At 43.3% G+C, this 15741-nt stretch overlaps 1 protein-coding gene across 1 annotated transcript in view; it reads right to left on the bottom strand.

The window, feature by feature from the left end:
• GPRC5C (G protein-coupled receptor class C group 5 member C) overlaps positions 1-14625 on the bottom strand; it is a 29314-nt gene extending 14689 nt beyond the window's left edge. The window contains exon 1 of the mRNA XM_075216872.1: positions 14399-14625. The gene's annotated coding sequence lies outside the window, so the exon portion shown is untranslated. The remainder of the gene's footprint in view (positions 1-14398) is intronic.
• Positions 14626-15741: the final 1116 nt, after the last annotated feature.

Below are 15741 nucleotides of genomic sequence, written 5' to 3'. Positions count from 1 at the left end.
ACATACTGGATTTTCCACCCACAAAGCTTTTAACTTCTGCCAGTAGCACCTGGGTCACCCATCCTCCAACACAAAGGAACAGTTTTTGCCTGCAGCCCTTTGCACACTGGTAACAAGCACAGAGGACTTTATTATAGTCTATCTAGCCTGTTTTCAATAAACAAGGTGTTCACAAACATTTGGTGGATTGAGGCCTGTCTACAATTGTTCTCCTTCTAAATAACTCAAGCTTTAACTAGTGAGTCTCACTCAGCAGTATATTTGAAGTATTTTGTTATTTAATTCATTGTGACACTCTCTACTCAAGAAAGATAACCAAAAATATTGATGTTTAATACATCCTATCCTACAATATTTATTCATAGGGTATTTATACATTTTTACTTATGCAATTGCAGACAAAAGTGACATGTACTTTTGCTCTTTTTTAGGTCTTATAGGACTCTAGTAAGGCTTGTACAAGTTGGTGTTGAAAAACAATGCCTGTTAAAAGCATAGATAAAGCCTTGTACTTTGTGCACCAGGTCTTTTAAAGCATGTTCTCAAAGCCTCCCTGCAGAATAGTGTATAATGTACTTATTGCGCCATCCCCCAGTACTCTGTTATACTGTACCAAGAGTAAACACCATTGAACGCTGCAGGCAAAGTTTAAGCTGACGCAAAGCGAAATGAATACTTGTCAGACAGTGTTTGCGTTCAGGTCCATTCAGTAATTTCGTGTGAGCCTCAAAGCATATTTAATAGGCTTGGAGAATGTGCATTAAATGTATAACGTTATGTCCTGTCTGTGTGTGAGTGTGTATGTGTGTGTGTGTGTGTGTGCGTGAGACCTCCTCGGAGATCTATGTGATAGAAGAGAAAATACACCAAAACATGTGCATGTTTCTTTAAATAATCAGCTGCAATTACCCATGAAGATCAGCATAATTAAAATAAAGCTCTTAAATGCTGCTACTACAAACATGCAGTAACTGGCGTACCTATAACAAAGTGCTTTGAAAAGTACACTGGTGATAGCAGCTGCGTTCGCCTGCAAAATGCTACATGCATATCAGCAGTAACATACTCCTGTGCGAGTGAGTTGACATAAAAACTAACCATGGTGCACAAAGGCACAGGATGCAATTACCTTAAAATTCCATGGTAACTTGGTTGCCTACCATGGTATATGTGTCTGGCATGTTTACCATAAGCTTAATTTTAATATAAAGTGCAGACAAAATATTAAAGGGACCTGTAGCCACCAATATCTCTGAGCAACCTGACATTTTTGTTATTTTACATCTATTTAGTAGCCTTTTGCTATAACACTGCTACTATAAACCACGCTTGCCCACTCTCCAGAAATGTCTGGGGGTCTCCAGGTAGATCTCCCAGACTAGTGAAGTTGACGGGAAGGGGAGTTTTATGGTTCGATTTTCTGCAAATAAAGCCACTGCGCACCAGGGGTGCAGGGCTCCGATTAAGCGAATGCCATTGCCACACCCTCCGAACTCGCCACTTGGACCTCTGCTCTGGGATATCTTGTTCTAAAATTTGTTGCACTGTTTTGGCGCTGATTGGTCCAGTGTTGAAGCTAAATTTGAATATCAGGATTTTTGTGTATTGAAAATAAGAATGTTGAACCTCGAACTGCAAGCACAGATTAAAAAAATAAAAATATATTTTTTTTTTTTATAGTAAACTCAATGTGTTCAAAAATGTTTTTTTTTCTGAAGAAACACTAATTTTAATGCACACAGTGGACAGGAATGTCAAATGTGAACTGTGAAGACAAACTGGAAATTTCTAAGTGTAAGTTATAGATCTTATTGTACTGCAAACATGTTCAGGATTGTTGAACCCGTGAAATTCCATCACATACTTGAAATTTCCAAGCATCTCTATTCCTAAGACACAACTATCAGAGACGCATACCATTCTTAGTACACAGATATCATATATGCATTATTTTCCTAATCCACTCTTATCTATAAAGCCCCACACATTACGGTATGTCCCCACTGAAAACTACACCTAAGAATATATTATCCCCACATAATACTAGACCGCCTACTCATTACAATATGTCCCTCAATTTCTATAGTAATATCTTCACACATTACACTGTATCCAGCACTGCCCACTGTAAGACCCTCACACACATCTAAAATCTAATATTTACACCGTACTGTCAGATTGTTAGGCTTTAATTACACAATATAATACACACACCAGTCTGCTCCAGTACCATCACTTATCGTTGAAAAATTACTTTCACAGGTAGATTATCCCCCATACATATGTAAATTTTTAAATAATTTGACAAAAAGCTATTGCCTTGAATAACCAGATAGCAACAATTATAATGTGAGGCTATCCCAATGGCATTATTATAGACATTGAAGGACATTGTGCGGGGTTTAGTGGGTCTGTTAGTGCAGCGTGTACACGAACAGCCTTACATACACTACCAATCCTCAAACATTACACTATCCCCATCATCTCTACTACCAAACCCTGCACATTACATCAGCTTCCCCTTTGCCTAAACGAATATAAGTTCTATACTGCAATGCTCTATAACCCCTGTGATTTAACTTAATGCTCTAACACATAGCTCCAAGTTCCTCACTGAGGGGTCTATGCATCACCAAGATGCGGTCAGCGCCGTTGCTAGGGTCCTTGGCGCCCTAGGCACAGTGTGAAAATCGCCGCCCCCCCCCCTTTAAAAATCGCCGCTGCGATTCCCTCCCCTCCCCATGTTGTTCTTTAACTTACCTGCATGAAGCTGCTCCTCTCTGCTCTGTCTTCTCCCCTCCACTCACAGACACTGTCGGGCCGTGATGATGACATCATCACGGCCTGTCACTGTCAGTGAGCGGAGGGGAGAAGACAGAGCAGAGAGGAGCAGCTTCATGCAGGTAAGATTCAATAGCCCCTTCCCTCCTCTCCTCCCCGTGGATTTCCGTTTTTTTTTAATTTCGAGGCGCCCTGCAGAGCCCGGCGCCCTAGGCAATTGCCTAACCTTGCCTAATGGGAGCACGGACCTGGATGCGGTACTGCTAAATATGCATCGCTGCACATCGAAGTGATGCATATTTAGGTACCGATAAGATGCACCATACCAGGTCTACTCTGGGAGCCCTGGCAAAGTGACCCCTCTCCTACGGTCTTTTTTTCCTGCTTACCAGCAGCTTAGCCGGTGACAGGAGAAAGTGCAACTTCCACTGTACCGAATTCTGTGAAGCCAGAGAGGCTTCAGCAGAATCCCGTCATCCTTAGATGGCGTTACCTGTCCGTGCAATGCTGAGCATATCAAAGCTTCATGCATTGCAGAAGGACTGCGATGCTGCACAGTGTCAGCCTAAACAGAAGAAATTTCATAGAAATTAGGCAGTTAATACATAGCAAACTTTCTTAAAAGATGCGGAAACAGCCGTTTCCACATCTGTTAAGTAAGTTTTTGCTTGATGCATAGACCTGTATGTATTATAAAGCAAGTGTAGATTGCATGAATCCCTCAGTCTCTACACGAATACCACTACATGCACACCACTTATCCTACACATTACACTAACACCACTAACTACCCTTACAGTATAGCATTTATCTGCTCTAATATTATTACAGTTATATTAGAGTAACTCTACATCCCACCTTTTATTGTAACCCCCAAACATTGCATGTCACCCACCCCAAATATTGGTGAACCTCCACAAGCACATACATCTCATTTCAAAAATATTAACATTACCACCTATATGACCTAGGGGGTCTATGCATCAAGCTTATCTGACACTTAAAAGATGCGGAAACTACTGTTTCCGCATCTTGTAAGTATGTTTGCGATGCATTAACTGCCTAACGGAGGAGATTTCAAAGAAATCTCCTCAGTTTAGGCAAATACTGTGCAGCATCGCAGTCCCCTTAGATTACTATGGGTACTGCCATGTTCTGCAATGCATCAAGCTTTGATAAGCTCCGCATTGCGCAGACAGGTAACGTCATCTCAGGATGGCGTTACCTGCCATTTCCTATGGAATTCTGTTGAAGCCTCTTAGCCTTTGCAGAATCCGATACAGAGTTAGTGTTGTGCGGATGCGCACAGCCCTTCCTCTTAAGAAAACTGGATTGCAGGGGAGCTGTCTCTTCACCAGGGCTCCCAGAGTATCCCCGACATGATGTATTCAAGCGGTGGATAAATATACATCGCTGCGATGTATATTTATTTGCACCACATCTTCTTGATGCATAGACCTCTATGCGAGTACTACAGCCAGCAGTGTGTGTTAGACCACTGACCACCAGTCCTGGCAGGTGTGGACAGTAACCTCCAACATTTTTTCAGAAAATTTGCAATGTATTACACCATCCCCACCCAGCTACCTATTAATGTCATAATGCTGGCAAAAATTTCTGGGGAGAGCACAGATGTATGAAAAGCGGGCACAGTCACCTCACCTCTTCCTACCATACATGCATGAGAAGCGGGCACAGTCACCTCACCTCTTCCTACCATACATGCATGAGAGGCGGGCACAGTCACCTCACCTCTTCCTACCATACATGCATGAGAGGCGGGCACAGTCACCTCACCTCTTCCTACCATACATGCATGAGAGGCGGGCAGTCACCTCACCTCTTCCTACCATACATGTATGAGAAGCGGGCACAGTCATAACATAAGATAGATATATCTATCTGTCTATCTCAGGTGTATTTTGCAATAATTACAATAATATTGGCACTTAGGATTAGGGATGTGCACCGGCGACTTTTGAGGTCTCGTGTTTTGTGTTTTGGATCCGGATTTTCGTTATTTTTGAGGTTCGGATTTGTCTCGCAAAACACTTGACGAAAGGTCTCGGTTCGGATTTAAGGTATTGGATTCGGATTTTTTTTGAAAAAAACATAAAAAGTTTAAAAATCAAGTTTTTGGGCTTATTTTCACTCCTAGGCTATTATTAACCTCAATAACATTCAATAACAAGCATTTCCACTAATTTACAGTGTATTCTGAACACCTCACAATATAGTTATTAGTCCAAAACGTTGCAACAAGGTATCTTTCTGGACTGCGTAGAGGAGTGGGTCACCACAATATATATTAAAAACCCTGAACTTTTATGATTCGCACCAATAATTGTACCTGGACTGCGTAGAGGAGTGGGTCACCACAATATATTAAAAACCCTGAACTTTTATGAATCGCACCAATAAATGTACCTGGACTGCGTAGAGGAGTGGGTCACCACAATATATATAATAAGAAAACCATCAACTGGTTTGATTCGCACCAATAAATGTACCTGGACTGCGTAGAGGAGTGGGTCACCACAATATATTAAAAACCCTGAACTTTTATGAATCGCACCAATAAATGTACCTGGACTGCGTAGAGGAGTGGGTCACCACAATATATATAATAAGAAAACCATCAACTTGTTTGATTCGCACCAATAAATGTACCTGGACTGCGTAGAGGAGTGGGTCACCACAATATCTTAAAAACCCTGAACTTTTATGAATCGCACCAATAAATGTACCTGGACTGCGTAGAGGAGTGGGTCACCACAATATATATAATAAGAAAACCATCAACTTGTTTGATTCGCACCAATAAATGTACCTGGACTGCGTAGAGGAGTGGGTCACCACAATATATTAAAAACCCTGAACTTTTATGAATCGCACCAATAAATGTACCTGGACTGCGTAGAGGAGTGGGTCACCACAATATATATAATAAGAAAACCATCAACTGGTTTGATTCGCACCAATAAATGTACCTGGACTGCGTAGAGGAGTGGGTCACCACAATATATTAAAAACCCTGAACTTTTATGAATCGCACCAATAAATGTACCTGGACTGCGTAGAGGAGTGGGTCACCACAATATATATAATAAGAAAACCATCAACTTGTTTGATTCGCACCAATAAATGTACCTGGACTGCGTAGAGGAGTGGGTCACCACAATATCTTAAAAACCCTGAACTTTTATGAATCGCACCAATAAATGTACCTGGACTGCGTAGAGGAGTGGGTCACCACAATATATATAATAAGAAAACCATCAACTTGTTTGATTCGCACCAATAAATGTACCTGGACTGCGTAGAGGAGTGGGTCACCACAATATATTAAAAACCCTGAACTTTTATGAATCGCACCAATAAATGTACCTGGACTGCGTAGAGGAGTGGGTCACCACAATATCTTAAAAACCCTGAACTTTTATGAATCGCACCAATAAATGTACCTGGACTGCGTAGAGGAGTGGGTCACCACAATATATATAATAAGAAAACCATCAACTTGTTTGATTCGCACCAATAAATGTACCTGGACTGCGTAGAGGAGTGGGTCACCACAATATATATAATAAGAAAACCATCAACTTGTTTGATTCGCACCAATAAATGTACCTGGACTGCGTAGAGGAGTGGGCACTGGGCACCACAATAAAATATATAAAAAACCTTCAACAGGTCTGCATTACACTACACATACGGCTGCTCCTCCATCCTCTCCATCATATACATGTTGGAGTTTTAGCATGTGACAACCTCTTGTTTTTGATAATGTCAGTGCATTTTGAATATTTTTCAATTTGCCCCACACCACTGAATGTACTTTATCTATGATACGCATCTATCTATCTTGACTGCGTAGTGTGGTGGCCCCGGTACACAATTTGGTACCGGGGCCACAATAAAATAAATACACCCTCCACGTGTCAGAATTCCACCAAACAAGTATCTGGACTGCGTAGTGGGGTGGCCCCGGTACCCAACTTGATACCGGGGCCACAATAAAATAAATACACCCTCCACGTGTCAGAATTCCACCAAACAAGTATCTGGACTGCGTAGTGGGGTGGCCCCGGTACCCAACTTGATACCGGGGCCACAATAAAATAAATACACCCTCCACGTGTCAGAATTCCACCAAACAAGTATCTGGACTGCGTAGTGGGGTGGCCCCGGTACCCAACTTGATACCGGGGCCACAATAAAATAAATACACCCTCCACGTGTCAGAATTCCACCAAACAAGTATCTGGACTGCGTAGTGGGGTGGCCCCGGTACCCAACTTGATACCGGGGCCACAATAAAATAAATACACCCTCCACGTGTCAGAATTCCACCAAACAAGTATCTGGACTGCGTAGTGGGGTGGCCCCGGTACCCAACTTGATACCGGGGCCACAATAAAATAAATACACCCTCCACGTGTCAGAATTCCACCAAACAAGTATCTGGACTGCGTAGTGGGGTGGCCCCGGTACCCAACTTGATACCGGGGCCACAATAAAATAAATACACCCTCCACGTGTCAGAATTCCACCAAACAAGTATCTGGACTGCGTAGTGGGGTGGCCCCGGTACCCAACTTGATACCGGGGCCACAATACCTCCTCCAAACATGCTACAGACAATTCGTCATTGAGATCCCATTAAGTATGTTAAAGACAGACAGGGTCCAAGTGTTATTAGTTGACTTTGTAAAGAAAAAAACTGTCCCTGTTGCACATAGTCGTGCAATGAAGACTTACTTTTTCATTTAAAGGCACGATCTTTCAAGTGTAGTGTTTGTAAGTCTAAGTCATATTATACTTTTGGTAAAATTGGTTTTTTTGGTTCCTCTTTATGTTAATTAATTAGTAATAGAATTAAAGTAGGAAATAGAATTAAATAGAATTAAAGTAGGAAATAGAGTGGTATAGAGTTGTAGTGTGGTATAGATAGAGTGGTCCACACAATATAATAATAAAACCCTCAACTGGTCTGAATTCCACCAAACAAGTATCTTGACTGCGTAGTGTGGTGGCCCCGGTACACAATTTGGTACCGAGGCCACAATATAATTAAAAAACCCTCCACGTGTCGGAATTCCACCAAACAAGTATCTGGACTGCATAGTGGGGTGGCCCCGGTACCCAATTTGATACCGGGGCCACAATACCTCCTCAAAACATGCTCCAGACAATTCGTCATTGACAGACCCCAGACAGACAGGGTCGTAGTGTTATTGTTTGACTTTGTAAACCCAAAAAAATGTCCCTGTTGCACTTGCACATAGTCGTGCAATCAAGACTGACTTTTTCATTTAAAGGCACGATCTTTCAAGTGTAGTGTTTGTAAGTCTAAGTCATATTATACTTTTGGTAAAATTGGTTTTTTTGGTTCCTCTTTATGGTAATTAATTAGTAATAGAATTAAAGTAGGAAATAGAATTAAATAGAATTAAAGTAGGAAATAGAGTGGTATAGAGTTGTAGTGTGGTATAGATAGAGTGGTCCACACAATATAATAATAAAACCCTCAACTGGTCTGAATTCCACCAAACAAGTATCTTGACTGCGTAGTGTGGTGGCCCCGGTACACAATTTGGTACCGAGGCCACAATATAATTAAAAAACCCTCCACGTGTCGGAATTCCACCAAACAAGTATCTGGACTGCATAGTGGGGTGGCCCCGGTACCCAATTTGATACCGGGGCCACAATACCTCCTCAAAACATGCTCCAGACAATTCGTCATTGACAGACCCCAGACAGACAGGGTCGTAGTGTTACTGTTTGACTTTGTAAACCCAAAAAAATGTCCCTGTTGCACTTGCACATAGTCGTGCAATCAAGACTGACTTTTTCATTTAAAGGCACGATCTTTCAAGTGTCAGAAAGAGAGAGAAGACACAGGAGAGGAGAGTTGTAGCTGGGGACCTGGGGTGGAAGCTCCCAGGCTCCCCCAGCATTGCCTGGAAGTCTGAGCGTGGTGACTGAGCCAGGGCAAGGAATGTGTGCCCTGGATGAGGGGGAGAACTCCATGCCACTATAGTGAACCCAAGAGAGAGGGGGACACTGCACATGGAAGAGGCCCTGGAGTGAGGGCTGCTACAAGAGGCATGGTAGCTGTAGTGTCAGATCCTGAGGCTGAGAGTACACAGAGTGACGTGTCAGAGCACAGGAGACATTATCCCCGCAGAGGAGGGATGAGCTGCAGTTGAGAGGTCTGCTGTTGAAATAGGACATGCACACTTTAACAAACCAATCATTTCAGCGACAGGGCCTACCAAACAACTTTGACTGAAATGATTGGTTTGTTTGGGCCCCCACACCAAAAAAGCTATTCATCTCTCCCTGTACAGACTAAACAGGCTCTACTGAGGCAAGATGTCGTCCTCATCCTCAACCTCTGATTCCTCTCCCCCTACAGTGTCTACTTCCTCCTCATCACACATTATCAATTCGTCCCCGCTGGACTCCACAACCACAGGTCCCTCTGTAGTATCTGGAGGGCAGTGCTGTACTTCATTGAGGAATTGATTATTCATTTTTATAAACATCATTTTTTCAACGTTGTGAGGAAGCAACCTCCTTCGCCGCTCACTGACCAGGTTCCCCGCTGCACTAAAAACTCTTTCCGAGTACACACTGGAGGGGGGACAACTCAGGTAAAATAGAGCCAGTTTGTACAGGGGCTTCCAAACTGCCTTTTTTTCCTGCCAGTAACAATATGGACTGTCTGACATGTCTACTTGGATGGTGTCAGCAAAGTAATCATCCACAATTTTTTCTATTGTGACAGCATCCAATGCAGCGAGAGTAGACATGTCTGCAATGGTTGGCAGGTCCTTCAGTCCGGACCAGATGTTATCAGCATCCCCGCCAGTGCCTCTTTTGGGAAAACTGAGCTTTTTCCTCGCAGCCATAGATGTGGAAGAAAATGAGGGTGGAGCTGTTGGCATGTCACGGTCCTCTTCAGAGGACAATCTCCTGACCAGCAGGTCTTTGCACCGCTGTAGATTTGTGTCCGCCGGAAACAGAGACACAACATACGCTTTAAACCGAGGATCGAGCACGGTGGCCAGAATGTATTCCTCTGACTTTAAAAGAGTGACCACCCTCGGATCCTGGCAAAGCGTACGAAGGGCTACATCCACAAGAGCTACATGCTTGCTGTAATCGCAATGGCTTACCAGCTCCTCCCTCACTTTCTCCAGCTGCTTCTGCAACAGCCTGATCAGGGGAATGACCTGACTCAAGCTGGCAGTGTCGGAACTGACTTCTCGTGTGGCAAGTTCAAATGGCTGCAGAACCTTGCACAACACGGAAATCAGTCTCCACTGCGCTTGACTCAGGCGCATCCCCACTCCTTTGCCTATGTCGTAGGTGGCTGTGTAGGCCTGAATGGCCTTTTGCTGCTCCTCCATCCTCTGCAGCATATAGAGGGTGGAGTTCCAGCGCGTCACAACCTCTTGTTTGAGGTGATGGCAGGGCAGGTTCAAGCTTTTCTGATGTGCCTCTAGTCTGCGGTAGGCACTGGCTGAATGCCGAAAGTGTCCAGCAATTTTGCGGGCCACCGCAAGCATCTCCTGCACACCCCTGTCACTCTTGAGGTAATGCTGCACCACCAAATTAATGGTGTGGGCAAAACATGGGACGTGCTGGAAATTGCCCATATTTAATGCCCGCACAATGTTACTGGCATTGTCTGACACCACAAATCCCCATGAGAGTCTAAGTGGGGTAAGCCACTGGGAGATAATTTCCCTCATTTTCTCTAATATGTTGGCAGCGTTGTGCCTCTTATTAAAGCCTGTAATGCACAATGTTGCCTGCCTTTGCATGAGCAGCCATTTTGTAGATGCTGCTACTGATGCAGCTGTTGCTGTTGCTGCGGAAGGGGATGCATCTACCCAGTGGGCTGTCACAGTCATATAGTCCTTCGTTTGCCCAGAACCACTTGTCCACATGTCCGTGGTTAAGTGGACAGTGGGTACAACCGCATTTTTAAGAGCACTGAGGACACTTGATCGTACTTCTCTGTACATTTTTGGTATCGCCTGCCTAGTGAAGTGGAATCTCGAGGGGATTTGGTACCGGGGACACAATACCTCCATCAACCCTCTAAATCCCACTCCACTGATGGCGGACACCGGGCGCACGTCTAACACCAACATTGCAGTTACAGCCGCAGTTATACGCTTTGCAATAGGGTGACTACTATCGTATTTGGTGGTCATGGCAAACGACTGTTGGACGGTCAATTGTTTTGTGAAAGACTTAGCGGTCTTACGACTTCCCCTCTGGGAAGATGACCGACTAACAGCAGCAACAGCAGCAGTGGCAGTAGTAGGCGTACCGCTGCAGGATTCCTCGGATGAATCCCGTATTGAGGAGGACTCAGTCTGGCTGGTGACTTGGGCTGCAGGACTGAATCTGATGGAGATTGTGGAGGAAGTTGACGAGGAGGGTGTTGCTGGTGTGTATCCAACTGGACCACGGGATTTAGGTGTCCCTGTACCGATGAGGGTCCTAGCCCCAGTTCCTGAACTAACCACTGAACTATGAAGGTTATTCAGGTGACGTATAAGGGAGGATGTTCCTAGGTGGGCAAGATCCTTACCCCTGCTTATTTGAGCTTTACATAAGCTACATATTGCCATACATTGGTTGTCTGGATTTGGATAAAAATAACTCCAGACCGAAGAGGTGCATTTTTTGGTCTTCTGACCAGGCATGACGATGGGCTTTTTCATCCCATGGACATCAGCTGTTTCCCCCCCTGGTGCCTCATTTACAATAACCACATCACCATCCTCATCATCAAGTTCCTCCACAGCGCCAGCTACATCATCAATAGCCTCCTCCCGAGCCACCTCTTCCCGTACAGTGATGGGAAGGTCAGGCTTGACAACCACCAACACGCTTGGACTCGCCTTGGGGATTTGTGATAATTTCTCTTTAGAAGGCAGAGTTGTTTGCTGTTTTGTTGCTGACAGCATAACTCTCTTCAATTTTTTGTAGGGGGGGGGAGGAGGAGGAGGGCTAAGATCCGTGGGTGAAGCTGAACCACTAGTCATGAACACGGGCCAGGGCCTAAGCCGTTCCTTGCCACTCCGTGTCGTAAATGGCATATTGGCAACTTTACGTTTCTCCTCAGATGATTTTAAGTTTCTCTTTTTGCTACTTTTTCTTAACTTGGGCTTTTTGGATTTTACATGCCCGGTACTACGAGATTGGGCATCGGGCTTGGAAGACGACGTTGATGGCATTTCATCGTCTATGTCATGACTAGTGGCAGCAGCTTCAGCATTAGGAGGAAGTGGGTCTTGATCTTTCCCTACTTTATCCTCCAAATTTTTGGTCTCCATTATATGTAGCACAAGATACTGCAGAATGTGTGAACTTGGTAATATTGCAGTACCAATGGACTTATAATGCTGGATTGGTTTTGCAAATTTGGTTATAATTATTATATATATTTTTTTTTTTTTAAATTTTTTATTTTTTTTTACTTTTTTTTTATTTTTTACAAACTTGGGAATAATGGGGAAATAACTATGCCCTTAGAAGCACAGAGCACAGGACACAGCACCACTGGACTGAACAGGACACGGCACAGGACCCAGCAGCACTACGGAACTCAGCAGGACAGAGCACAGGACACAGCACCACTGGACTGATACTGCAGAATGTGTAAACTTTGTAATATTGCAGTACCACTGGACTTTTACTGCTGAATGTGTGAACTTGGTAATATTGCAGTACCAATGGACTTATAATGCTGGATTGGTTTTGCAAATTTGGTTATAATTATTATATATATTTTTTTTTTTTTTAATTTTTTATTTTTTTTTACTTTTTTTTTATTTTTTACAAACTTGGGAATAATGGGGAAATAACTATGCCCTTAGAAGCACAGAGCACAGGACACAGCACCACTGGACTGAACAGGACACGGCACAGGACCCAGCAGCACTACGGAACTCAGCAGGACAGAGCACAGGACACAGCACCACTGGACTGATACTGCAGAATGTGTAAACTTTGTAATATTGCAGTACCACTGGACTTTTACTGCTGAATGTGTGAACTTGGTAATATTGCAGTACCAATGGACTTATAATGCTGGATTGGTTTTGCAAATTTGGTTATAATTATTATATATTTTTTTTTTTTTTTAATTTTTTTATTTTTTTTTACTTTTTTTTTATTTTTTACAAACTTGGGAATAATGGGGAAATAACTATGCCCTTAGAAGCACAGAGCACAGGACACAGCACCACTGGACTGAACAGGACACGGCACAGGACCCAGCAGCACTACGGAACTCAGCAGGACAGAGCACAGGACACAGCACCACTGGACTGATACTGCAGAATGTGTAAACTTTGTAATATTGCAGTACCACTGGACTTTTACTGCTGAATGTGTGAACTTGGTAATATTGCAGTACCAATGGGCTTATACTGCAGGATTGGTTGTGAAAATTTTGTGGTAATTAAAAAATATTAAAGTAGTTTTTGGTATTTTATAAAAAAAACTTTTTTTTATTTTTTTAAACACAGGGGAATATTGGGGAAATAACTATGCCCTTAGAAGCACAGAGCACAGGACACAGCACCACTGGACTGAACAGGACACAGCACAGGACCCAGCAGCACCACTGACCTCAGAAGGACAGAGCACAGCACACAGCACCACTGGACTGATACTGCAGAACACAGCACAGCACAGCACAGCACTAAACAGCACAGCACTAAACAGCACAGAACTAAACAGCACAGAACTAAACAGCACAGAGGACCACCTAACACACCCTCCCTCTACCCTGATCAATGCCCGAGTGAAGATGGCGGCGACTAGCGGGGAATTTATAGGATCCGAGTATCGCGAGATCCGACAACGGGATTATGAGTCAGAGCCTCAGTTTCACTTTTGAATTTGGCGCCAATACCCGGATCTGTCTCGGATCCGACTCGGATCCGCAACGTTCGGGTGGGCTCGGATTTCAGAAATCCGAGCGCGCTCATCCCTACTTAGGATCATGAAGCTTTGTTGTTTACAGTGTGTTTGGAGCAGTTTACTTTGTAAATTGAGGATAAATATCCAGAGTTAACACACATTAGCACATGTTTATCTGACTTATTCCACCATGCAGGTTGTCTAACTTTGTTTAGCAGTTGCAGACTTATCTACACAGAAACAAGTCAAAAATCTTTCCTTCGACTTATTGTACCTGAGCGAAAAAAAATAAAATCCCGCGTTTAAGCCCCACACATATTCCTCCTCAGTGGAAAAATCATACACTGGCTTTGCCTCATTAAGGACGTTCCTTGCTTGTGAATGAGTCTGCTGGGAGTTTGGGATGTGTTTGAAGCGGAACCCGCACTCTGCACAGGGAATTTGTGAAAACATAAATACTGACACTATAGTCCTTTGTGCTCCCTAAGCTATTTTATTTACATAATAGTTCTAAGAGCTAATGCATACTTAACCCATTCTGATCCAAAACAACTTTGCAAGGCGTGAGAAAATACGTTGCAGATCTCCAACACAAACAAATAAACACACGAATAAGTGTTTCCAAAAATGCATGATCTACAAACTGCATTTCCCTTACCTGACAGGTTCTGTAGAGCTCTTTTTCTAAAGTGTTCGTCAATCCAGGTGTGGAGCAGATTAAGAGGAGGACTTTATTCCGGAGTAAGGAAGGGGAGGTGAGCAGTCTAGTTCTGGGCAGAGAAAGGAGGGTTATTACTGCAGCTGAACGACTTCTGTTTAATCTGAGCAGTAAGCAAGAGTGCTAGTTCCTCTCTCTGATCCACTCCTCCTTCTACTGAGGTTGTACAATTTTCCTGACATCAGAATGACATCACTATGACTCCCCTCAGGACCTACAGGTACACACAACCACTCCTTTCTCATGCTTGACTCAGAGTTAACCCCACAAAGGGAAGGGGGCAAGGAACACATCATGTGAAAGTCTCAATCACTTTCAGTCTCTCCTTTCTCAATGTAAATGAATAAGCCATTGCTGAACCAAGCAGCATACTTTTTTTTCATTTATGAATGCCACATATAAAGTCCACTGTATGCCACAACTTTAAAATTAAAAATACCCATGGTATCCACCCTGCAAGGAATGAGTAGAAGTATAGAGTATAAACTTGTCCTGCTTTCCACATTTTGACCTTGTCACTGCAATATGCGTTCTTAATTAAAATTGCATTAAAGTGCAGTGGCACGGCCTTGAAGTTGATTGTCCCTGTTTTTTGAGGTTAAGTCCCTGTTTTCTGAGGTTATGGGGTCTATTTATGCCTCATCATTTTTTTCTCCTGTTATCATTTATTTTTCACATTGAAAAGACATTATTATTAATTATTATTCATGAGTCTATTTAGGTGCACATTTATCAATATTCACATAAAGTGAAAAGTAGTTTTCAATCCTTATCGCAATGATAAGGATTGAACTATTTCTCACATTTATGTACAGCCCTGCACAGAAACAGCAGTTCCGAAAAACTGCTGTTTCAGTGATAAAAAAAATCATACTTACCCCCTCTTCGGAAGCGCTGTCTCCGGGTCTTCTCTTCACTCTTCAATTGCGCATGTCCAGTTCCAAGAACTGGACATGCGCACACAGATCCCCTCTCTGTCTCTGCAACGATAGTTGCAGAGAGAGCGCGCTGAGTGACAGGGAGGGATCATGTGATCCCTCCACACATGCGCTGTACAGCTCTGCTCTTCGGAGCAGAGCTGACAGCATTAGATTTCTTCAATTCGGATGATGTACGCCAGCCTCAGCTGGCGTACATTAACATGACAAGTTCCCGAAAAAAATGTTTTTTCAGGACTTGTTAGATTGCGGCCAGGAGCAGTCACCATACTGTTGTATGGTGACTGCTCGCAAAAATGATCTGAAGTGAAAAGCAGTCATTTTCATCAGTCATCAGTGCGATGG

This window comes from Mixophyes fleayi, chromosome 6 (assembly GCF_038048845.1).
Source record: "Mixophyes fleayi isolate aMixFle1 chromosome 6, aMixFle1.hap1, whole genome shotgun sequence".
In the NCBI taxonomy this organism is placed as follows: Eukaryota; Metazoa; Chordata; class Amphibia; order Anura; family Limnodynastidae; genus Mixophyes; species Mixophyes fleayi.
The sequence above is the reverse complement of the archived record's forward strand: the minus strand, read 5'-3'. Positions and strand labels throughout refer to the sequence as shown.